At 39.1% G+C, this 24,338-nt stretch overlaps 1 protein-coding gene and 1 long non-coding RNA gene across 3 annotated transcripts in view; one reads left to right on the top strand and one right to left on the bottom strand.

Moving 5' to 3' along the window:
• The window catches only part of LOC120428725 (kelch-like ECH-associated protein 1B), a 61,563-nt gene that overhangs the window by 4,801 nt on the left and 32,424 nt on the right, over positions 1 to 24,338 (bottom strand). The gene's annotated exons all lie outside the window — the stretch shown is intronic.
• Positions 12,091 to 23,952, top strand: LOC120428730 (uncharacterized). The gene is made up of 2 exons (XR_005607161.2): positions 12,091 to 13,562; positions 13,691 to 23,952. It is a non-coding gene; the product is annotated as an uncharacterized LOC120428730 (long non-coding RNA).

Raw genomic sequence — 24,338 nt, 5'->3', positions numbered from 1 at the left:
AAGTTTGAGCCAAATCAAAAAATACAAAAAATAAAAATGGTCGAAATCGGCCGGTTTTGTAGAGAATTGCTCAAGTAAAGATTTTATATTTTGTATTCGAGCAGTTTCTAGCTACAATGATAACTGAATCAAGGTGGCCAATCAAATCCCATTTTCGAAGTCCCAACTTTTTCAGAACATCAAATACAGTCCAGTTTGTTGGCATTATTTTATTGTCGAGACGTGATTTAGGATTTTCAAATCAAAGATGGCGGCGATGAAATATTGAAAAAATGCATTTTGTAATTTTACAGGCAATCAAATATTTAAATTTGACTTAAATGAGGTCGTATCCCGTGAGATTTGAGGGGGTTAGTAAGATGGGTGTGAAGCCAGGATTCATCGTGGTAAGTGATGTGGCCGTATGTTCTAAGATTCATCTTGAAAGCTTTCCAATTTTTAGACAATCGTGTAACTTGTGGGAAGCTCTATAGGGGAAATATGCCCATTTTAATCATTCTAAGCCGTTCGACCAATTCTCATCACTTTTGCCTTTTTCCGCTATGAAATCAATATATTCAGATGTATCAACAATTGAGAGTTGCTTGCTCACTTTTGTTTGAGCTATTTATAACTTTGAAACAGTCAAAAACACTTTATGAAAGCTGTAATTCATGATCAAAGTGCTGATAGGCCGATAATAGAATAGGCTGAGAAAGGGTATAGTTCCCCTACAAAAGTGCACACCTCAAACTACAGCATAAAAAAAAACTGTCTAAGACACACACCTCAAAGCCCTGCTTCAAATTGATGATATGTAGCTTGTATCCTGGACACTCACCACAGTAGGCAAGCGGGGTGGGGAGGGGGTTTGCATTCTGGTGTGTACATATTTGAGGTGTGAATATTTTCTGGCTGTGCGTCGAATTAGGTGCAAAATTGGCAATAACAAATTTATTCGCAATTCGCAATTTTCAGTGTAAGAACGGGCCTTGACCGATCTTATGCACCAGGTTCCCGACGAACACGCACTGCCCTTACACCTACATCTCACCCTTGCTCTGAGTCAGTACGAGCAACACGCTAGAACACGCTTTGAGTGTTCGTGCCAGGCATGAACACCTTCTTTTCCGGTTACGCATTTTAACTCGGCCGGGGGTGGTACATTACGTAGGGTTTGATGTAAGTATAAGCGCCTAACCATTTATAGTGTGCCTATCAGCATTTATTTAAGCGAAAACTGTTTTATTTTTAGTTTGAATTCAAAAACTAATTGTTATTTACTGTGTATTGTTTTCTCCTTAAATCTTCCCTATTGTTGAGTCGTGTTTATCTGTTGCTATTTCTTTGGTCGCGGTGTTTTGTTACAATATTTTGGTCCTAAGCATTTTAGAAAAGTTTTTCAAAAGTACAATCGTAATATTTGTGTTAATCCTTTAATCATTCCATAAATTGAGTAAGGGCACGTACCTCACTTGCTTAAGAAAAAGGTGAAGTTTCAAAACAATGGACAGTGAAGGAAATACACTATGTAAAGAATCAATAGTAAAAGTAAGATAGTAATTTATTCGCATTCGTAAGATAGTAATTTATGAAGTAGATAAAGAAATTAACAATAGTTAATAAATAGAGGTAACAAACAAGCTTAGATTGTATTGAGAGCAATTTACAGGGAAGATGAGAAATTATTCAAATAGATAAATAAAGAAAAGGCACATGATAAACAAAATTGACATCGCTGCCAAATTAAGGGAAAGCAGACAGTTTGTTACAGCAGCATCAATTGGTAAAATAGAGTGGAAAAGCGTTGAGAAATAAGAGAATCAAATAAGTAAAATCGAAATCAAATGGAGGATAGTAAACAGAAGCCGTTTTAGAAAATCAGTGAAACAAAATAAACAGAAGATAGCTGTTAGCTGAAATGGAAAGAAGAGAAACCCCGTTCTGCGATGCTCAGGTACATCCACAGCAGTTGACTCAACATACTGCGAATCAAAACAATACCGTCTACAATCACAAATTACTTCCCTTTCCCACATTGACGCGCCCCTTTCTTTTAGCCGTCTCGACTCTGACCCGCGGTGGTCAAAGGTTTACGAGTCGTTTCCACAGGCCACCAGCTAGGTTACACCTTGTCATCATGATGACTAAACCAAGCCAACGTGGAGGTAAGAAAATAGGACACTTGCAAGGAACCAGAGCCATGCTGCAACAGCACTACGGATGTAGTTGGGCTCCTTCCGGGATGTTCCTCGCCTGGGTGTCAACCGACGAGTATCATCAGTATCATGCACCCTTGGCCTGCATTTTCTGGCTGTGCGTCGAATTAGGTGCAAAATTGGCAATAACAAATTTATTAAAAAAAGTACTTGAGGCATGGAAGACCCCATACTTTTTTGTATGGAGCGTGGACAATCAAAACAATGTTGAAAAGTATTACTTTTCAAAACAAGTGCTATTTGATTCTGTCATTTTTGGTACAAAAAAAAAAGCTACACTGAAAATACGCCACACTTTTTTTTTTCAAGTGCCCAAACACTTGAATGATTCAATAAAGCCACATCTTAGATCTAATTTGTTTGTGTTTGAATTTCAATCCAATCCATTATCAAATGCAAGTGTTTTAGCGATTGACTTTTTGGTATTTTTTGACAACTTATTTTCATTCGGGTGGCTCAAACTTTTCAAGTGTTTCGCTCTTGAATTTGCCCCACTGGGCTGAACTATTCAAAGTGATGAGGAAAACACTTGGAATTGATCTTGTTTTGATTTGAAATGCAGTTTCGTGCAGTTTGAAATGTGTTTTCGTGCAGCTTCATCAGACTTTGCTTCGTTTCTTCATTTGTGTTTTGTCGGTCCGGTGTGTTCGTTTTTCGCAGTCCCGAATGACCGCGTGAGTTCGCTGCCGCCATGTCCAGTAAATTGCCACAAGGCTGCGTCCTCGGGCTCAGGATCCGTATGGCCAGCGGAAGGGCTCGGTCTCCCGGACACGGAAAGAGGCCAACTTTAGTGATAGAGGTGCATTTCCGGAGATTCACCCACTTGGTGAGTGGGGAAAAAAAATTTTTTTGTGGGGTTTTGTTTTCATTTTTGGATTTATTTTGTGTGATTTGCAGGAAGGATGCGATTGAGCTGCAGATGCCGTACCAGGAAGCGTTTGATGAAATTAAGCAAAACACCCGCCGGGCGCTGGAGAATCGGTGTCGGTGAGGACAAGAAGCGGTGAGAAGCAGGATTCGAATGCATTCCACCCAGGGGGCAAGCAATGCGTCATTCGGATGGTCAAGGCACTGTTTGATTTGATGGAACCAACCGCGGTTCCGAAACAACAAGAATATTCCCCGGAGGCCTCCATCTCCGCAGAAAGCGGTGGTGGCAAACGACCCGAACCTGACCAGGAGGACGATCCTGAAAGCAGGGACAACCGGAAGAAGAGACAATTCAACAACGAAAAAAATATTCGATTTTTGACAAACAAGGTTGATATTAAATTGACACTATCTTTTGGTGCTCAAAATTCAAGTGTTTTGCGATTGGTTTTTGAGTGCTCTGTACAGCAGGGCCAGATCATGTGTAGAACACTATCCCTTTCTTGCTTGTGCGGGTAAGTGTGGTGAGAGCAAACAGTTGAAGGCAGTCATAAGGATGTTGAACGGAATTTCGGTAGATCAAGTCCAATGTCCAGTGAAGTTCATATTTCGAGTGATGTTATAGCCTTTCCTCAGCGTTGTTGTTTATTAAATAAAGGGGACTTAAACCTAAATGTGGTATTCGTACCCCGTGTGTTTGACAACGATCAATGTCAAACTTTCAAGGTTTCAAAGTAACAAACAAAAATATTTCCCAGAATAGTTGAGCGAAGGCGAAAATGCGTCGCGTTTCAGAGATTGTGGTTTCGTCAAAATGACGAAGCATTTTTTTCCCCCAAACCCTGATAAGATAAGCGATTCTGCAAAGGGGGGGGGGGGGAGGGGTGGTTTCTGCGCGAGTGCATCATTCAAACCTTGCCACAATTCAGGATCATCTGGTACTACTTGCTGGGGAGGTTCAGTCTTATTTTTAGAGAAGAAGGCTCCCATTAAAATTAATTAAACAGAGATAACATAATGCCCAGCATAATAAATATACGCACGCAATCCAACACTGTGTGGCTGTGGTCGAAAATGAGTGATAACGTGGAATCAGAGGAGAAGGAAAGTCCAGCGTGTTTATAACACAAGTACTACACGATTGTGTCTCTCTTTTTTTTTCTTGGAACACAACCACATGTGCTGAAAACATTGTTGATCGTTTACGATTTAGTAGTGATAAGCAGATTTCGAGCGAGCGATAAGGCTTGATGAGACAATGCTACCTCCAATCAAACCAAAACAAAGCTCATACTGGCCATGATCGCTTAAGTGTCTTACGTGCAAAAATATGGAACTCTTTTGGCGAGCAAAACAGGCGCAAAAAACATGGCAGAAAATACATTAATTCATTTTTAAAGTTTATTCAACACCTTTTTTCTTCTTTATATTGCTATTTTTAAATAATTAACAAATATTTGCGTTACGTAATAAAAGAACGAAAACGAAGTTGACTTTATAGCTGTCGGCCACCATTGCTAGTACCAACCACTAGTGTCTTCCTTTTAATCTACAAGGACTTCGCCGCCCTGGGCTCCTAAGTGTATGAAAGTATTTACACAAAGAATTTTAGAGCGCCCGCCGCGGGATTCGAACCGGCGACCTCTGGATTGAGAGTCCAGTGCGCGGTCCGATTGATCCACACGGGCGGGACAATAAAAGAACGCGTCCTAAGTTAATATTCACCGTCGTTTACTAAAATGCATCATAATATTCGTAAAAAAACACCCAAATAAAGTTTCCCGAGAAGCTTTCATGTGTTTCCCGAAATAAACAAATCAGCGATAAGACTTCAACGTGGAGTTACGGCGTTTGGGTGTCGGCCCGACAAGCAGCTGATTTGTAGACAAACAAGCAAAAGGGCGACATTCATTATGATGTCGGCGATATCAGCCTGTAGCAATCGGAAGAAAAGTTCCATTGTGACTTGTTTTTGCCTTCCTCACTTTACTGAGGAAAGGCTATAAAATCACTCGAAAATTGAACTTCTCAAATACACCTACTAGATATACCTTCATGTATAGGGTAGGGTAGTCATCAATGAAACACTTTTGGTTTTTAACATTCAACGATTTTTGTATTTTTTCATCAGCATGTTTTAATGAGCTTTTTGTTGCATTTACTTGCTTTTAATGTGTTCTAACATTGACTGAAATATGAGATCGATATTACGTCTACAGCCCGAGTTATTCAACTGTCTCATTGTAGACGCACTTGGCAGGAACAATGAGACAGCTGGGGAACAATGAGACACTCTACGAAAATCAATAATTTTCTAGTAAAACGTCATGTTTTTGTATTGTTCCGTTGTAGGTAACTTGCCTTAATCATTTTAAGCAATTTTACCAACTTGAAACTTTAATTAACAAAAGTTATACTAAAATGTATTAAAATTTTGTAAAATAAATATATTTATACCAAATAACTTTATATTTTTTGTTAAATGGAGTTAAAACTCAAAAAATATGCCAAAAATCACTTTCAATTAATGTTTTGAAAGAATTAAATAGATTTTGAAAAGTTTATTGGAGAAAAATCAAAGTGTCTCATTGTTACCCATGGGCTGAAAGGAGTGGCGAACAATCAGACAGCCCTGGATTCTGGGTATATTCTAAATTTTGGTTAAACCTAATGAATGGACATTATAGTCCAACTCATTCCCATTGAAAAGTCGAAAAAAATCTGAAGAAATGTTAGTTTTGGTGTTAATGGCAGCTTACGAGCGAAAAAGTAATTTTTGTCCATAATTTACTTTTACACCCAAGAATCAAACATTAATCTATAATTTTGCAAGGGAGCGTCCATAACCAAAGCCACTATTATGGCAGACGTGTGTTTTACATTGTTCCCCGTGTCTCATTGATGACTACTCTACCCTACACAGCAAACAAAGTAGTAATCCAGCTGCATAGGGGGATGGCGTCGCTATTTTTAGATCACGTTTTCCACTTTTTCTCATCGAAACCGACTACTTTATCGACTTCATTTTGCTGGGCGAGATAGGACGCCGTCTATTTTTAGACGATGACTCAGCACTTTTCCACTCTTGCACTTAAAAAAACCAGATGGCAGCACGATGTAACGCCACGTCCCTATGTAAAAGGCCTGGGTATAAGATAAATTTTGCATAATTTTATGAAATTTTATGTAATATTACACATATTTTATCTAATATTATTATTTATCCTTTCAATTCTTCATCGGTCTGCTGGCCGAGCGGGCTAAGGCGCCAGTTCTTACTGTTGGTGCTGGGTTTGAATCCCGTCGGTTGCAACTTTTTTTTGTGTTTACAAAAATTGTACATGCTGTGTGTAATATTAAGTGTCTTTTTTGACGAAGGTGATGTGCATGCTTATGCATGCGATTTTACCATCAGATTTTTTGCTGTGTACATATTAGGATGTAACAAAAATGACTTTTTGGCGGGCATTCAAGGGTTTGTTCCGGTGGGCGTATTGAGCCCAAATCCAAAATATGAGCTTGATTGGACGTAACAGGAGCTGGCGCTTTGCATTTGAATTTTAAATGGGATTTAACCCGTAATTTTTTTTTCAAAAATTTTACTTTTTGAGGCATTTTGGCCACTGAAGCGTTTGTTTTCAACATCATTGGCGTGTAGGCCAGATCCTTGCGCATCTTTTTTGCATAACCTCAAAAGGCCGGGTCTTTTTGTTTGCGCGCGAGAGGCACGTCAGATGCGGTTGCCACATTGCTTCAAATGAGAGTCTGCATGTTTTCTGGAAAAGTCTGTACTAGGTATATTTTTTTATTCATAAACTTATTTTTATTAGGTCCTTTTCGGTGCTGGGATCTGATTTGGAACGAGTCTTTTTTTTTTCTTCAATTTGGAACGAGTCGGCGTTAGAAATTAAATTAAATTACTTTATACATGTGAGGAAGGCAGCAACCACCTAATGGTGGATTAAGAAACGTTGTTTTGTTTTATCAAAGCATGCATATTTGTGAGAATCGCAGCGTTTTTCAGTATTCGAGCAATGAAGTCTTACAGCGTTACGTCAAGTGGGTATTAGACTATTTCGAACAAACAAACTCGATTATTTTGACAGTTAAGTAGTTTGCCTGCTTTGTTTGTTTGTATGCCTGCATTTGTTTGCAGAAAAGTCAGCCTGCATACATTTTGAGATGCTTGCGAGTTTGGCAAACTGTCAAATACGAAAAAGTGTGAGTTTTTGACATTTTTGAGCCCGCATCAGACCCGCCACCTATTTTGACGATCGTTTCCAACGACCGAATCCAGTACTCCAACACCCATACTTTTAGGTCAAAAGTTCGGGATTTTTTGGGTATCTAAAGCCTATAGTTTTGGAAAACCACGGTCAAATCAAATCTTTTATTTTTTTCAAATGTGTGGAGAAAAAACTCTCGGAGGGTCACATAGTATATGCACGATCCCAAACGTAAATTGCAACAGCTTTAAAGTTTAAAGAACGGTTTAAAAGTGTTAGGTATTGATTTCTTTTGTTGGATATAACTTGGACATAACGAGGAACTCAAATCGCTGGTATATTCTCGAATCAATTATGCCAAAAAACGTACTGTTGAGTCACAAGTCCGAACCTTGCCTTGGCTCGTTGACCGGGTACGGACCAAAACATTTGCGCTCATTTCTATTGAAAACATTTCACATGCAAGTTGACGGTTGTCGGCCTTGTGTCCGGCCACCATTGCAGAATAAAATGCTGCAAACTCCAGAGCCCCACAAAAGGTGGCTGAAGAAGCGGTCATGCAACCAAACCCAAAGCCAAACACCACCACCATAAAATCAGCGTGAGTTGGCAAAAATCGCAAAAAGAGCTTTTATCGTCACGCGGACCAGACAAGCGGACGCAGCACGTGGGGCGGGCTCTGGAACTATAGCTAATCTAAACTAAACTAATTGACTCTTTTGCTTGGGATAATCCTGCGCGCGTCAACGGCTGAGGGACAACATTGGGAAGAGGCACAATTTAGAACAACGCAAAACACACTTGTCCGTGGTCACGTAGTTCTTGGTTGGGTTGCGTAATGCCAAAAAACAGCCACAAAAATGCTCGATAGTCATGATCTGGCACAATTTTAGGGAGTTGGGATTGGAATTAGTCTCGAATCATCTGTTGAGTTGGGCGGATTGAAATGTGGTCTTCGAAAGCCGGATGCACTATCGCCAATCACCTTTAGAACTTGTTTTTTTTTGTAAAGTTACTTGAATTCGACAAATCTAGTTCAAATATTTAAAAATGTTTACTATCATTTAAAAAGGAATTTCCCCAAGAACCTGGTTTAACTGTTAAAACAATTTAGCCTGAAACTGTCAAACAAGAAAAAGTGGGAGTTTGTTTGTTTGTCATAGTCTTAAACCTCCTTTAGAATTTTCCAATCCTCGGTTATCATATCTTCGCATCTTCGAATATGCGAATCAAACAAATTTTCGCATCTTCGGATCTTTGAACTTGGAATTTTGGAATTCTTTAAATTTTCAAATTTTTGATTTTTTTAATAATAAAACACAGAAATGTGCTTTACCCTACTATGTACAGGGTTCTTTACCGCAGTGCCCATCAGAAGAGTACTGTTTACTTGGAGGAATTTGATAATATTCCCGCGAGGCTCCTTTTGAATCAAATTACAAATCTGCTTACAATATGTAAACAAAATACTGGACAAGCGTTTAGATTAAATTTTTAGAATGGATGAAAATATCGCGTTTTTTTTTTTGTTTTGCCAACATTATTTCGATTTGGTGATGATTCTCCTTTGTTAGGCGACAAGAGATTTATAAAAATGGAGAAGTTGATTTCTGTCCCACGAGTAAAAAAAGGTGCAGTGGTAATGTTACAGGCATACCCATCACGACGTAGAACTTCGGACACAAAAGTAAATGAAATTTTTTATAGTTATTAACACTCAAACGCTCGGGTAGTCATTTGACCCCTATTTTTTTCTTAGAAATCTCATAACTTTTGATAGAATTGACCAATTTGGATGCTTCCGGTTGCAAAAGATACAGATTTGTCTATATTTTTCACTGTCATATGGAGGACAAATATGGTCCACTTTCATCGGAGATATTCCGGATTCTGCTGGGGTACCTCGGCCCACCTATATGGGTTTTTGGTCAATATAACAAAAACTTATCGACATAAAAATATCGGAAATGATGTAAAACTTCAAGGCATCATTCTAATACATTATCCTGCAAGAATAATTGACATGGTTAAGTCCTACGGGGCAACGGACCCGGTTCCAGTTGGGCACTAATCGACATCAGTTCAGTGAACCGTTTCCGGTTAGAACCTGTTCCAGTGCCCGAAGGTCTTGAGTATGTCTAAATCTATGCAGGATGAAGTTTTGAATCATTTCCGGTATTTTTATGTGTATAAGTTTTTGTTATATTGACCAAAAACCCATTTAGGTGGGCCGAGGTATCCCAACGGAATCCGGAATATTGGTAAATTCTACCAAAAGTTATGAGATTTTTAAGAAAAAAAAATAGGGGTCAAAAGACTACCCGAACGTTTGAGTGTTAATATTTGCGTTTCTTGGCAACAAAATCAATCACGAAAGAGTTATTTCTTAAGATCTATTTATGTCTGCTCAAACACTTCTTCAGCTAATCGTAATGGCAAGATTTTCGGGTGAACCCGGGGATGTTTTGGCAAGGCTGTTGCCAGCCATCGGTGACAGCAAAGAAAATGTCAACAGCTAACATTAAATAGCCCTTTTCAGGGCTCAAATTGATTACGCAAGAGTTATTCTCAATTTCAATTATTTCGCAATAATCGATTCATTACCCCCAGCGATTAAATACTCATATTGCCAAAAATCGTAACCTGAAGGCTCCGGCAATTCCAGTTTGTGACCACTTCTAAATTTTCTATAACCGATTTTCTTCGCGGCAATAGTTTGCATCACAGTTATTGATTTATTACCTCCTGCCAAAAATAACCGATTGATTACTCATATCGCCAAAAAATCAGTTGTTTTGGTAAATTTCCTTCTCATCGGACCTCTTCTAAAGGCACCGGCCACTCCAGATTGTGAAAACTTCCAAATTCAACATTTAATGTCCAGTATAAAAAACTTTAAAGTTTGAGACCCATATTGCCCCAACTCTTATGGTTCCGCAAATGTCCCCTTATCGGAACACTCCCGGGGCCTCCGGCCACTCCAGGTGGTGGCCAGTTCCAATGATCAACTCCCGCTCATGCCGGCTGGCATGTCTTGGCTTGTCCATGCCTCCAGGACATCTGCTCCCGGACCTCCAGGCCATCTGCTACCGGGCCACCAGGCCATCTGATCCTGATGTGTTCTCGTCGACGTCCAGCAGCAGGATGAATTTTCGGGACTGACCGAGCCGCGTTTTGTTGATTTAGATCGGGGACGTATGCCCCGCCTCTATGCACCCATTCTCCTATACCTCCTTATTCGCTTTTTGCCCCGTCGACGATCCGGAAATTATGAGGTGGAGTGGGGCTGATTTTAGATACATCAATCTGACGTCTCTCGATTGACTGATTGGGAAACGTTTGTTCAACCAACCAGCGTGCACCAAATTTTCCGAGAGAGGAAGGTGAAACACGGCGTTTCATTTCGCTTCGCGAAATTTTGGATTGCTACCCTGTATCCAGATTTTTAAGCGAAAATGGCGTTACGAATAGTGCACGCCCGAAATGTCAAAATCGCGCAGTGGTACCAACATTAGAAAAAAAAGGGTGTTTGTCATGCCATGGCCCTCTTTTTTTTGTAATGTTGGTACCACTGCGCGATTTTGACATTTCGGGCGTGCACTATTCGTAACGCCATCTTCGATTAAAAATCTGGATAGAGCCCTAAGACGAAGTTCTTCGTCAAAATAGATGACCGACAGCTATGCGAGTGTTTAGTTTTGGCGCGTAAAAAGAGAGTAGGTAGGAAACATAGAGACCGAGCCACGTAGCCCAGTGGTAACGCTTCCGCCTCGTAAGCGGTAGATCGGGGTTCAAATCCCGGCTCGGACCAACACAACTGGTGATCTTTTCCCTTCTGGATTCGATTGCTTAGTAAAGGGAAGGTAGTGTATCGTCACAAACTGGACCTTATCACGAAACCTTAGGGAGGCGACCTATGGAATGTTAACATTAACCTTAACATGTTAACATTAAGTTGATCATGAAACTGCCACTGAATCCGCTTTGTAAATGCCGGCCCCGATACTCTTCACGGGTGTTCCCCTCAGGAACAGGGAAAGATTTACTTACTTACTTAGGAAACATAAAAAAGAAAGCCAGTTTGGCGAGTGTTCTTAAGCAAGTCTCGAGCCATTTTGTTTAGTCAGGACGGTTCGTCTGCTGCTCCTTACAAGTCGAAAATTGCATGCAATATGTACGTAAAAATAACCGCACTAATTCACACAAAAAAAAAACGTTCCTTAAAGGTGTATTCACATTATACCGCATCCGCAGCCGCAGCCGCATCCGCACAAAATTTGACAGTACGGACGCACAGTGCGGAAGCGATTCCTCCAATGCATTTCAAATGTTCCCATTCACACTGTTCCGCATCCGTGTACGGATCCGTACTGCGGATACGGATGCGGAACAGTGTGAATGGGAACATTTAAAATGCATTGGAGGAATCGCTTCCGCACCGTGCGTCCGTACTGTCAAATTTTGTGCGGATGCGGCTGCGGCTGCGGATGCCGTATAATGTGAATACACCTTAAAGGTGTATTCACATTATACCGCATCCGCAGCCGCAGCCGCATCCGTATAAAATTTGACAGTACGGATGCACAGTGCGGACGCGATTTCACCAATGCATTTCATATGCAGCCATTCACACTGTTCCGCATCCGTATCTGCAGTACGGATCCACATGCGGATGCGGAACAGTGTGAATGGGAACATTTAAAATGCAATGGTGAAATCGCGTCCGCACTGTGCATCCGTACTGTCAAATTTTATACGGATGCGGCTGCGGCTGCGGATGTGGTATAATGTGAGTACACATTTAAACCACCTCAGTGATTGGTGCCTTCCTCCTAAAATCCAGCTAAAAGCAATTGAAAAAGCTTTCTGCTTGTATTCAGTTGCGCCTGAATACATGCAAACAAAATGCTAAGAAAAGCGTTACTTACGTTTCTGCCATAAAGCCATAATATGAAGAAAGCTTAGGATAACGAGGCTAATTCCATAAAGCTGCCTCAGCTGGATCTGTAGCAATTGGGTACTAAAGCCCTATGTCAATTTTTATGTACAACGTAAAAAACACGATTAAAAACCATTTCTGATCACTTTTTTCATTTTAATGCAATTTTTTTTTACAAGACAACGTTTTTTCGATGGATCAACTATAGTCCCCTTGGAACGAGCTGTCATGTAGGAGCTTTTCTGTCAAGAAGGACCGCGAGGTTAATTTTTCAAAATTGATTTAAAAATCCATTTTAAACTCTTTATGGTCGTACAAAGGGTCATTGTATTCAGAAAAATAAGCTTTATCGCTGTAAAAAATAATAACACTTAAGTGATTATAACATTTGATACGGTTATCAGATCTTCAATGTCTTGGAATCATTGGACAGGTCTTTTCAATACCTTTCTAAAAATGTATAGCATGACGGGTTTTCCTACAAAAACCACCCTTTTTACAATCTTCCGGACTTTAGGCAAAATCGTTTTTTAAAGATTTTTCGATTCTTCCATTCAGACGTTTAGCTTGTACGGGATAACTAAACATCACCGTTTATAGATAGTGACTTAGGGGGCCCCAAGACGGATCTAATGATGCCAAAATGGACAAAATCGGTTCAGCCAGTTCCGAGATAATTGAGTGCAATTATTTTGATCAACATCCAACCACCCGCACAGACATTTGCTCAGAATTTGATTCTGAGTCGATATGTATACATGAAGCTGGGTCTAGGAGGTCAAATAAGAAGTTCGTTTTTCGAGTGATTTTATAGCCTTTCCTCATTGAGGTGAGGAAGGCAAAAATTGGTTGATGTTAAAGGGAACATTTTCCGTGATATGAATTTTTGAAGAATCGGTCCGACAAATTTTTCATTTCTACATCGGTTTGATACCAACACATCCGCTTATCTATGGATCAAGACGCTGCGCCGGCTATGTGACTTTGACTGACGTCATAAAACTTTCTGCGTCTCGGACGCGCGTTTGCAATAGAAGATCGCGCGCCGACTGGCACGCACACTATAGTCACGCGATGTGACGCGCCTAATGCATAGCTCCAAGCTCCAAGACGGCAGAATTGAGTAGATCCAAGCAAGCGGCGCTCGCTAGCTCCTCAGGTCACAAGAGAAGAAACGCTCTAATCGATGACGTCGTCGGCGTCGCCACCGCTGCCTCCTTGGTTGGATACCGCAGCAGCAGTTGGGAAGGTGTTTGAAAGGAACCGAAAAGTATCGACTCATGCTGACAACAACGATGTTGTTACAGTTTGGTTGTGTACTTTGTACCGGTAGGTTGGCAACGCGCGTAGAGATTTTTGCGCCGAATCGTTCCGGTGGTTGGTGAAAACTAATGTTCCTGCCCCCCTCTCTCTCTCTCTCTCTCTCTCTCTCTCTCTCTCTCTGTTCTGAGTTTCAGTTTCTTCGCGGGGTTCCAGTGAAGGTAGCAGAGCAGAAGAACCCCAAAGTCATCCAGAGTTGTAAACCGCTGGCGAATGATCGAGATTTCGCTGAAACGACCCTGATGTGGTCACGTACACCCGAGAAAAAGGACCATGTGACGGGGACCACGTACCGTTGATTGACCACCAGGTAGAGAGCATGAGATCAGAAAGGGAGAGAAAGATCAGCACGATGATCGATCGTTGTAGTGCAGAAGTGGATTACGGGATGGCTTCGTCACGGCGTAGTCATCAACCAACAACAACAACAACAGCCGATGAAGGTGTAGCTAAACAGACGGAAGAAAGACGCGGAGAGAAACTGCCGACGCGCTTGAGGTGTAGAGGAGAAGGAGCGTGCGGCGGGGACAGAGGTGTGTGTGGGAAGGTTTTTGCAAGTCATGCTCACAGTTGCGATACGGCTTAAGGCCGGGGCCGGCCGAATGCCGATATCGTGGAAGAAATTTGCGATTGCGACGAAAAAAAAACAAACCCGTTCTGGGTACACAAAGACAATTAAAAAAACAGTTGGATTTTGGCGCGGTAATCAATACAGGATTGACGATTACGACGAAATTGGCACGACTTTGACAATCTGGAAGATCGTGTGAAGTGCGCATGCATGTTTAAGAAAGGTTAGCTGGAGATCAAAACCTGAAAATGGAAAACCATTCAAGCAGATTTTGCTTTTTTCTACAATGTATTTCCTACGGAAGAACTGACATTTCCACCACTCGAACCCGGTACTCTATTCTGACAGCTAGGACCACAAAGCTAGGCAATACTTGTAATGGCCTATCTAGGCTTAGGAATTTGAATCCATGGAAAGGAATTTGATCATCTACAATGGAAAAGTAGAAGGGGAAATATACCCATTTTAAGCCTATTAAATGGTCGTGTTTGAATGATGCTGGATAATCTGGAGTGTCCAATGAAATTTACACAAAGAAAACTATTTTTTGATTGATACATTCTCAAACAAGATTTGGCCAAATGGCCGATCGGGTTTTATACCTTTCAGTGCCTTAAGTCGTTTTAGGCACGATCTCGAATGCCTTTTTGTCAAACTTCAGCGGTAAACTATGGATTGCAACATGATTTTAATTAATCATCGAACGACATGTTTGATTCATATTATTAGGAAAATATAAAGGGTACTAAACTCAGTCTTCAATGCTTGCATTGATTAGGCTGGTACAAATTTTACAAAGTTTGTTTAAAGTTTTTGTCTCCCCTCCCTCCTTTAAAGTTGGCCCAAAAAATTCAAAATTTTAATGGAAATTTAAGTGCAATCAGCTGAATTCAAATTAAAATGCATTTCCCTGCGTTTAGAATCATTTTAGCATGTTTGGGTTGATTTAAAAATCTATTGAACTTTTGAAAATTTTCGATGTTTATTATCGCAAGAAGTTTTTTTTTCGCTAAAATTTTTGTTTTTGTCAAATCTTAAATTTGAATAAATATATATATATATATATTTATTCTTGTGGCAAATTTAATGTACTTTCAGATGGCAGAATGTGTTAAATAAAATGGGATGTACAAATTTTAGTTACATTTTAAGTTGCAAACTTGTCGGGATCTTTTTGGGCAGATTTCCCGGAAACGGGATTTGTTTTTCGGCGGGAGATCCCAAAAATTCCCAAGATGAGAATTTGGACGCTCTAGCCTGTTCCACTATTTGAAAAATTGCATAATTCCTGCATCCTCTGCAGAAGTTCTGCAACAAGATATTTCACGAGTAAGAGTGCGAGTTTGTGGTCAAAAACATCTACAGGAGTATTAGGTAATGTTGTTTTTTTTTCTTATTTGTTTTACTTCAATTTACGTTCTTTGATGTATAGGAGATAGAATAGAGCCTATCGAGGCTATCAAATGTTTCAATACAAAAAATCATAAAACAGAACAACATAACAACGCAAAGATATCAAAACTCACACAACGACATCATTAAAATAAAACTTATTATAAGTAAAAAAAAGAAAAGGTTTCAAACCGCCAAGGTTCAAGAGAAGTATAAAAGTATAACATACATGGTAAGTAAACATTTCGTGCATACTATTTTATTAAAAAATAACCGTTTTACTTGTAGTTCTCAGGCGTAAAAAAATAACGTGTGCAGCGAAATAATATTCCGTGTTTAAGAATGAATAAAATATAAGAGAGGTCCTTCTTTTATTAACAAAAAGATATCTTTTTTCTAAAAAAAAAAGACATTTCAAAATAAACACGAGCATTCTTCAGACAAGGCAGAGCAAACCAAAGCGCGCATCAAGTGCGCCAACTGTGGAGCTAACCATACCAGCAACTATCGTGGATGCAGGGCACGGAAAAACTACCTCGATGAGCGTTAGCTCCTGGTTTGGGGCGATCGTTTACCAGCGTGTAGCGGCAATGCGGCCCAGCAAGAAGTCACCGGGGAAGATCTCTTTACCCTGCTGGAGTTTTTTGCATTCGTGGGGGAGATGATGGCACGGTTTCGGACCTGTCGAAACAAGGCAGAGCAATTCCTGGCCCACAGGCAGCTAATGATTAAGCACATCTACAAAGGATAACACACTGTGATCTAGTTATTAGCTTTATCTATTTCTATCTCGTTTTCCTTGCAATTGTCTCTCTTATTTTTTTTTAATTTTGATTACTATGTAACGCACAGCTGAAAGGAACTCTCAAACTCTGTAATGTGCTGCAAAAGATCTTATCGTATCTTGATCATTCACCAATAAAACTGAATTAAAATTGAAAAAAATATTTAATTGAAACATGAATAAACAGTTCAAGTGAACTAAAGCAAACGCCTATATTTTACCGCAATCACCATGCGACGTGATCGCCCACGTTTGTCAACAAAAGGGCTATGGGAGAAATGCTAAACCTATTTCGAGACCATTAGCGCCAACCAACAGTTTTAAACTCGTTAGTATTTGGGCAGCAGAGGGGTTTAATGAATGAATCAGCAAGTTTGAAAACAATTCCGTTTCGTTCAGGCTGCGGAGGGGGCCTCAGACTATCAAGTTGATGACGTTCGTGTATCGCGTTCTGTCCGTCCGGCTGTTGAACACCCATACAATCGTTCAAACGTTCAAATGGAAGCAAACAAAACATTGACCAACAGCTGGACGCAACTGCGACTTATGTCCAGACTAATCGTGCGGTGAAGTTGGGTTTAACACAATTACATTCACAGAGCAAATGGCTAGAAGTGCCGGCGAACGTAAACACGTGTGCGTGAGGAGCGTTCAGCGTTGTTTGTACTAAGCCTAATTGAGCTTAGTGAGTGCCGCACACACTATCAGTGAAGGGGCATCGCGCATCGCATATACTACTTATCTCATACGCGCTCGAACTAATTAGACCTACGTTAAAATGCTTGTTTCAAAGCATGGCCGTGCAAAAGATGGAGGCGAATGGTGTCATCATTTATCGCTACAATTTGCGGATTTTTTTTTCTGTTCTGCAAAGATTGTTAATTTTAGTGCCTCTTTTAATGCGAAATTTATCTAGGTTGAGGTCATAAAAGGCGTCATCCACAAATTACGGCCCTCTAGAGGTAGCAAGTTTAGCCCGTTGCCGAAGTTTATAATTTTTGGCAATAAATCGAGAAGCGAAAAAACCCCTGAGAACCAACCATTTTTAACTCGATAGCATTTGTGTTATCAACTTTCAACAACTTTCAACTCGATAGCATTTGTGTTCGATTGTGATAGAGACCCTTTTAAAAGCGAGTTTTTCACCAATGTGTTGTATTGAGCATGAGCATGGAGCATGAGAATGAGAGACCACCCATGGTTGCCTCTCCGTTGCTGAACAGAACCGTAATATCCTTTCAGCACTACTGATCATAGGCTTCGACGATCTAGTGGTGTTTCCCTTATCAACAGCATCTATGAATGCGCCGAAAAGATAAAACACAATGTTTGCTAAAACTAGATCAGTTGCGAATAGGTAACAGTCATTGGCCACCAACGGCGCCCGCCATGTCAGTTTGTAGATCTCGATTTTAAGGGACGGGAATGTTAGTTAGCGCAGGTTGCTACTAGGGCAGCTGATTTACTCTGTGCTTACAACCCACAAGCGCCAAGAACCTGAAAATTTGTTAGTAGGATAGGGTGCTTGGTCAGGATTCATCATAGAAGATGATGATGCGACCCAAAATCATAGTGTTTGTTGAAAGGTTTTATATATTATTCTCAAGGCAAACAATCGGATGCTGCGGACGAGACATTTCCCGTTTAACTGTTGTTAAATTTTAAATGAAATGGTTTAATCTTAGACAGCCGGCTGTGGAAAGATAAAGCCAAATAATGTTTATTTATAGAATGAGGTGTTAAACGCAATGCTGCAATGATAGCGTATTCTGATTTTTTAATTATATAACCATTTAATTCATAAATTTGTTACGGAATAGACGCTACGAACTCAACCATCAAATGCCTTCCGATCTTCTTTCTGTTAGCTAGATGAGGTATTGATTTTCGTTGCCTCTCGAGCTACGATGCTATGTAGAGGGCTTAACACACAAACAACCGACGTCGAGCCCTCCGAGCTACGGAGCTATGGGAAGGTCTTTTCAACACAAAAAAAAGACTCGCGCACCACACAACGTTCTTGATGAAACAAAATATTATTTTACGCGATAAAACTAACGAACTCAACCGTCAAATTGCCTTCCAACCAGCGATGATGAAGAAAGGGCTTTAAGCACACAATAACTCTCCGATTAATTTCATTTCACCAATGTGTTGTTTTGATTTTTTAAAATCAAATTTACGACTCGAATACTTCAAACTTACGTGAAATTTCCCAAGGAATCCGAATATATAAAAAATTTGCCCAAAAAGTGCCGTCTTCTTGGGCTACAGGGCAAAAGTTAACGCTGTAAAAAGATTGTTATAGTAAAATCGTAAATCTTTGAGAAAACCTGCGATTGGCCAAAAAGTTAATTTCGTAGGCTCCATGAAATTACCTACCTTTTGACCTATGGGAGTATGGGTGTTGGAGGCTGTTGCAAAAGGATATTAAGGTTTTAAAAAAATCCATTTTTAACAGTAATTTACAAAAGCTATGAGAAAAAGTCAAACCAATCCTGGATGTCTATGGCACATTTTGAAGGTATTCAAAGACTTATCGAATGCATGTAAGAGAGTTAAAATTGATCAAGTTTTACGCAAATGAGAGCAATTTTATGATTTTTCATGTTTTTTGCCCGTTTTACCCCACTTCCCTTTGTCGTAGAGGGCTCATATTTGGCATAAGTTCATCTCATGTATAGACAAACAAACGCTGAAAGTTTCATCCAAATCGGAGCACCTCGATACGACCTTTAGAACAAACCGAGAAAAATCTACAAATGCTGCCTCTTAAATGTTTAAAGGATTAATCCTTTTTACCAAAGTAAGCGTCTTTGGGGTTCAGATTGAGAACTTCGAAGATCAAAATGAAGGTGTTTGACGAAGATAGACGCATTTATAAATGAATTAACATTACCAAATAGCCTGGGCAACTTATATAATTCTAATATAAAAGATGAGAAGAATTGAAATCTTTCCAATAAGAGTTCGAAAAAACGCGAAAAATCTTAACAACAATGCAAACGGCCGTTACCACTCGCCTAAAGCGTCCTAAGACAGTTCACCTTCAAATCTTTATCCAACTCCAAGCGAAGCTCGAAACATGAGGAACCGTGGAGAATTTCCCTTACACTCAGCAAAAAAAAAAAGAGAATCATCAACATTTTCCATCCTCTATTAGCAATCTCCAATCATATGTTTAGTTGTCCCCGGTACCTGGTAGGTTCCGGATGTGGACAAAAATTGTAAAAAAATATCTTGAAGAAAAATCAAGCCGGGTATTTTGCAACGTTCAACCTTTTTTGTGATTGTCTTGTCTGCGCTAGGGTCTGATTAGATTAGATTAGATAAAACTTATCTATTTACACACCGTCATCTGAGACGAATAGGTACAGCAGGTTACTTAAAAGCTTGAAATTTGATTATCAATGCACTATTTTTGTTAATCTGTGTCTGTTTTATTCGATACTACTCAAAAATATCCAAATATTGTGCAGTAACAAGGCTTAATCAGCTGTCCCGGTTCGCCCCAGATGACGGTATGTAAATAGATAAGTTTAATCTAATCTAATCAGACCCTAGCACAGCCAATCTTTCGAAGGGATCCTGGAGAGTGGCGTAGGTTAGATTACGCATAGCACTCTTCTTGTCATTTAATAACATTTCTAGTGCCCCATTGCATTAGAATGCATTGAAACATCACAAGCGTTAAAGCGGCCAGGACTACTGTGTAAAGACGTATCGCAGAGACATGTTTCGTTTGAAGTGGGTTGAGTTTAAGCACAGATTGTTCGAACAACAACACAATTCTGAATCGGTAGGGGAGGAAGAAGCGTGGGGACACACCACCATGGCGTCGCTATTTTTAGACCACGTTTTCCACCTTATCTCATCGAAACCGACTACTTTATCGACTTCATTTTGCTGGGCGAGATAAGACGTCGTCTATTTTTAGACGATGACTCAGCACTTTTCCACTCTTGCGCTTTAAAAAACCAGATGGCAGCACGATGTAACGCCACGTCCCTATGCTCAGAAGGTTTGGTACTCCGGGACCCTCTGGGATGGGGGACATTGTATTTCCACGAATGCCCTGGACACTATTTGCCGTGGTTATAGCGCTACAACTTGCTCTCTGTAACAGTAGTCCTAATTCCAGCCCAAGCTCACCAAGTCGTCATGGCCTAGTGGTTAGCATTTTTGCTTACCAATCCAAAGGACATATTCATAATTAAAAATTTTTATGTTCTTAGCTTTCTCGTTGGGTGCCGATGGGAATCGAACCCAGAACCATTCGCTTACAAAGCGAACACCGTAACCAGTCAGCCATGGCCGCTCCTTCTCGGTATGTAAATAGATAAGTTTAGGAGGAAAAGAACGTCATTTACTGCGTTAATCTAAAACTAAATTAGAAAACTCTCTTGTTTGTTAGCCGGGTTCGATGGTGTAGCGGAGTAGAAGTCGAACTAACAATCCAGAGGTCGTCAGTTCGAATCCCGGGGTGGATAGGAAGTAAAAAGAGGTTTGGACAAGGTGGCCACTCAAATCCCATTTTCAAATTCCCAACTTTTTCCCGACTTTTCCAAAAACTCAAAAAATAGGCATTTCTTATCTAAAGAATGATTTCATCGAACAAAATTTTAATAAATTTTAAAAATAATAAAACTTTTGACAATTTTCGTAAAAAACATAAACATCTAGTCTTTGACAAATTACCGAAAGCTTGACAATACATCTAATTTCAAAGTTTCTTTTAAAATGGCAAACATAATGTTTTTGCAATTCCGTCTTGAAACTACTTACTTTTCCTGTCATTCTTGAACGACGAAATAGCCTACTTTTCTGTACCAAAAATAACAGAATCGAATAGCAACACTTTTCAAAATAAATGCTGAAAAGTTCTACTTTTCAGCACTGAAATGGGTGCTGAAAAGTTGAACTTTTCAGCACTTGTTTCGAAAAGTAACACTTTTCAAAAAAAAAATTGATTTAAACGATTTATTGACAAAATACATGAAAATTTGACTTAAAATTTCACTCAAAGGGTGTTTTTCGAAATTGCAAAAAATGTTGTATGGAACTCGTTGCAAAACTTGATTTTTTCAGCACTCATCGTATTTATCCAACTCGGTGAACCTCGTTGGATAAATGTACGACTCGTGCTGAAAAAATCCTCTTTTTGCAACTTGTTGCATAAACTACTATTTTGATACTTGATTTTAATTGGAAATGAAAAGGGATGGCAAAAAGTAAAAGATAACTGTTTTTTTCCTAATTTTTTTGTTTCAAACATTCAAACAGGATTACTGTTATTATTCTATCAAAATAAATCATTCCTTTTTTAATTTTGTAAATTTTGGAACATAATTTTTTTAATCAATGTAGATTTATCTAAATATATTTTTATTATTTCTAAAGAAAAATTCAGTTTGATAACATTCCATGTTTTAACACTTATTTCAAGCGACATGTTTGAAGAGAAAAATTCTTTAAACATATTTGTAATAACATAAACCCTTTTTTTCTATATTTTTCATAACGTAAAAAGTTTTTTCATTTCGATTCAGACCAAAAAACGATTGGATTTTATTTGATATTTTAGTTTTCCGCTGATTTGCCCTTACTCACAAAAATGTTCAAGAATAACATTTGGAAAATAAAATGCTTGAAAAAACTTTTTGAATTTAATTTATTGATTAAAAAAAACTTAAGTTGGCATCGTTTTTTTCCAATATTCAAGCTATGTGACCATAACGTTATCAAGAACCATAACTTTACGCTGGCCATAATAGTTAAAATTAGGCTCTATTTTCATATTAGTTTTTCATTACCTTTGTTATTGTTTTTTTTAAGTAAGATCTTGTTTGATAAACAAAAGTAAATAAAAATCCTTTGATTCATACAAAAATATTATGATAATCTGTCTCAAATGCATCCAACATTTACTAGGATTTCTAATGTTTTTAATAGACTTGGCATTCTCAATAAGATTGAAATAGTGAAAGGAACCTAAAATTTCAAGTTAGTTACTAAAGACGAATTGAGTGAAATTAAATTGAAAATTGTACTAAATATTATAAAATTATTCAAAGGTCACAACCAATTTTCAAACAGATATGCTTGGAATTCCCGACTTTCGCGACTTTTTGACAAAAAATCACAAATACCCGACATTTTCCCGATTTTCAGCGGATTTTCGCGAATTCCCGACTTTTCCCGACTTTCCCGATTTCCCGACTAGAGTGGCCACCCTGGGTGTGGATTGTCTCACCATTTCACACCTTCGGATACCTAGTTTCGAGTAAGAATCTCGTAATAGAGAACGCCAAAGCAGTGCTGTAAAGCGAACAATTTGATTTGATTTTTTGGCTCGAAGCGAGGCAATAATGCTAGCGAAGTGAGAGAAGAGAGAAATATTGTTTGACAGATCGTTCACTGGAAGCAACAACGCCAATTGGCGTTCAAGAGCCAAATGACATGCGACAACTAGTGTTGAGTAGTAGAACAAAGCGAATCTAAACAGTTGAAATTGTCGCCCTTTGAGGTTATGTATGCGAATTCTGTTTTGTTAAATTCCAGCGTTCAAAATTACTTTTGACTTAAAGTTTTGAGCAAAAATTCAAGCTGATCCTGTTTAAACTTTTGATGCTCTATCATTTTACACAATATTTCTAGCAAAACATTGCAATAGGGCCGAAGAAATGGGAAACCCATTTATTTTATTTTATTTTTTCAAAAAACCATGTTCACGCTATATTAAAACCGGATTCATATTCGGGTGCTCTGGAATGTGCTCTACAACTTTCCCGAAGAGAGTATGGTGCTAACTTGTTCTGTAATTCTGTAATTTCGGAATACATTCGTCCGGCTTCAGCTGAAGATTCATGCTGTCCCATGTTGCATGTTCGAGTGTAGACCTACGGAAAACCTTGCCGCGAGGAGAGGTGAGTGAGAAGTACACGAACCACCTACGACATAATTCCTCGGGCGGCCCAGGTCAACTCGAAGTTACCCCAGGCACCCCCAGTGCAGGACACATTGGGGGTAGAAAGCGGATAGATATTTCAGTGAATACAATAGTTATGACAATATAGTTTCATATAATCCTTGTTCCTTGATCTTACCTTTTGACACTATCAAACCTAGCAATATTACTATTGCATCTTACCATTCCCTTTTGATAGTGTCAACTTCAAACCTTCATCCATTGTACAATTAACACATAATTTCCGCTATATTCTTCATGCGGAATCGTCGTCTACTTTCTTCGCCTTATTATCACTTAACCACGACGCGATATTGTTCTCACATTTTTTGAGCTTCAACGACCGATTGTTATTCACGCACTTATAAAAATACTTGTTCTGTTTCGCGGCTTTGTCTACTTTAATTTTGGACATGATTATCTTTTCACTGTGAAATACACACCGTTGGCTGATACAATGACTTTTTCGGTCATCGTATGCTCGCAAGGTACATGAAAAAGACAAAGAGAAAAAATGGGATTAGTACAATGTAAAATAAAATCGAACATTGAATAACAGACTAACACAGAAAGAAAGAATAAAGAAACCTTCAGAACTACCAACTTGTAACGAGAAGCTTACTAGAAAACAACTGAAGTTGTGAAATATGGGACAAGACAAACAAACTTGAATAGCTAACATATATAATAAAACAGTTTGAACGTACCTTTAATTATATTGACAGTTATGCCCAAATTTCTTACCAAATTATTTTCAGCAGTTACATTTCTACAATAATGTATTGCGATTCCAAGTTAGAATAATTGAGTAGTTAAAGTTTATGGGGTTAGAGACAAGTTATAGCAATAGAAAAATAAATAGATGGATAGATTTTACTAAATTTTGTCTTAAAAGAATAGGAAAAATCTAGCTTGTTTTTGAAAATAGCCAATGCACCAAGAGCAAACATACAGCATGTCACGTTCACACCGTATGGAGTAAATGTGATAAACTATATGTCCACATTCGGGGCACCACCTTTTTCAGAATATAGGAAATGATAGAAGGAAGACCCCATTCTGAATAGTGGA

This window comes from Culex pipiens, chromosome 1 (assembly GCF_016801865.2).
Source record: "Culex pipiens pallens isolate TS chromosome 1, TS_CPP_V2, whole genome shotgun sequence".
In the NCBI taxonomy this organism is placed as follows: domain Eukaryota; kingdom Metazoa; phylum Arthropoda; class Insecta; order Diptera; family Culicidae; genus Culex; species Culex pipiens.
Note: the sequence above shows the minus strand (reverse complement) of the source record. Positions and strands in the feature narration are given on the sequence as shown.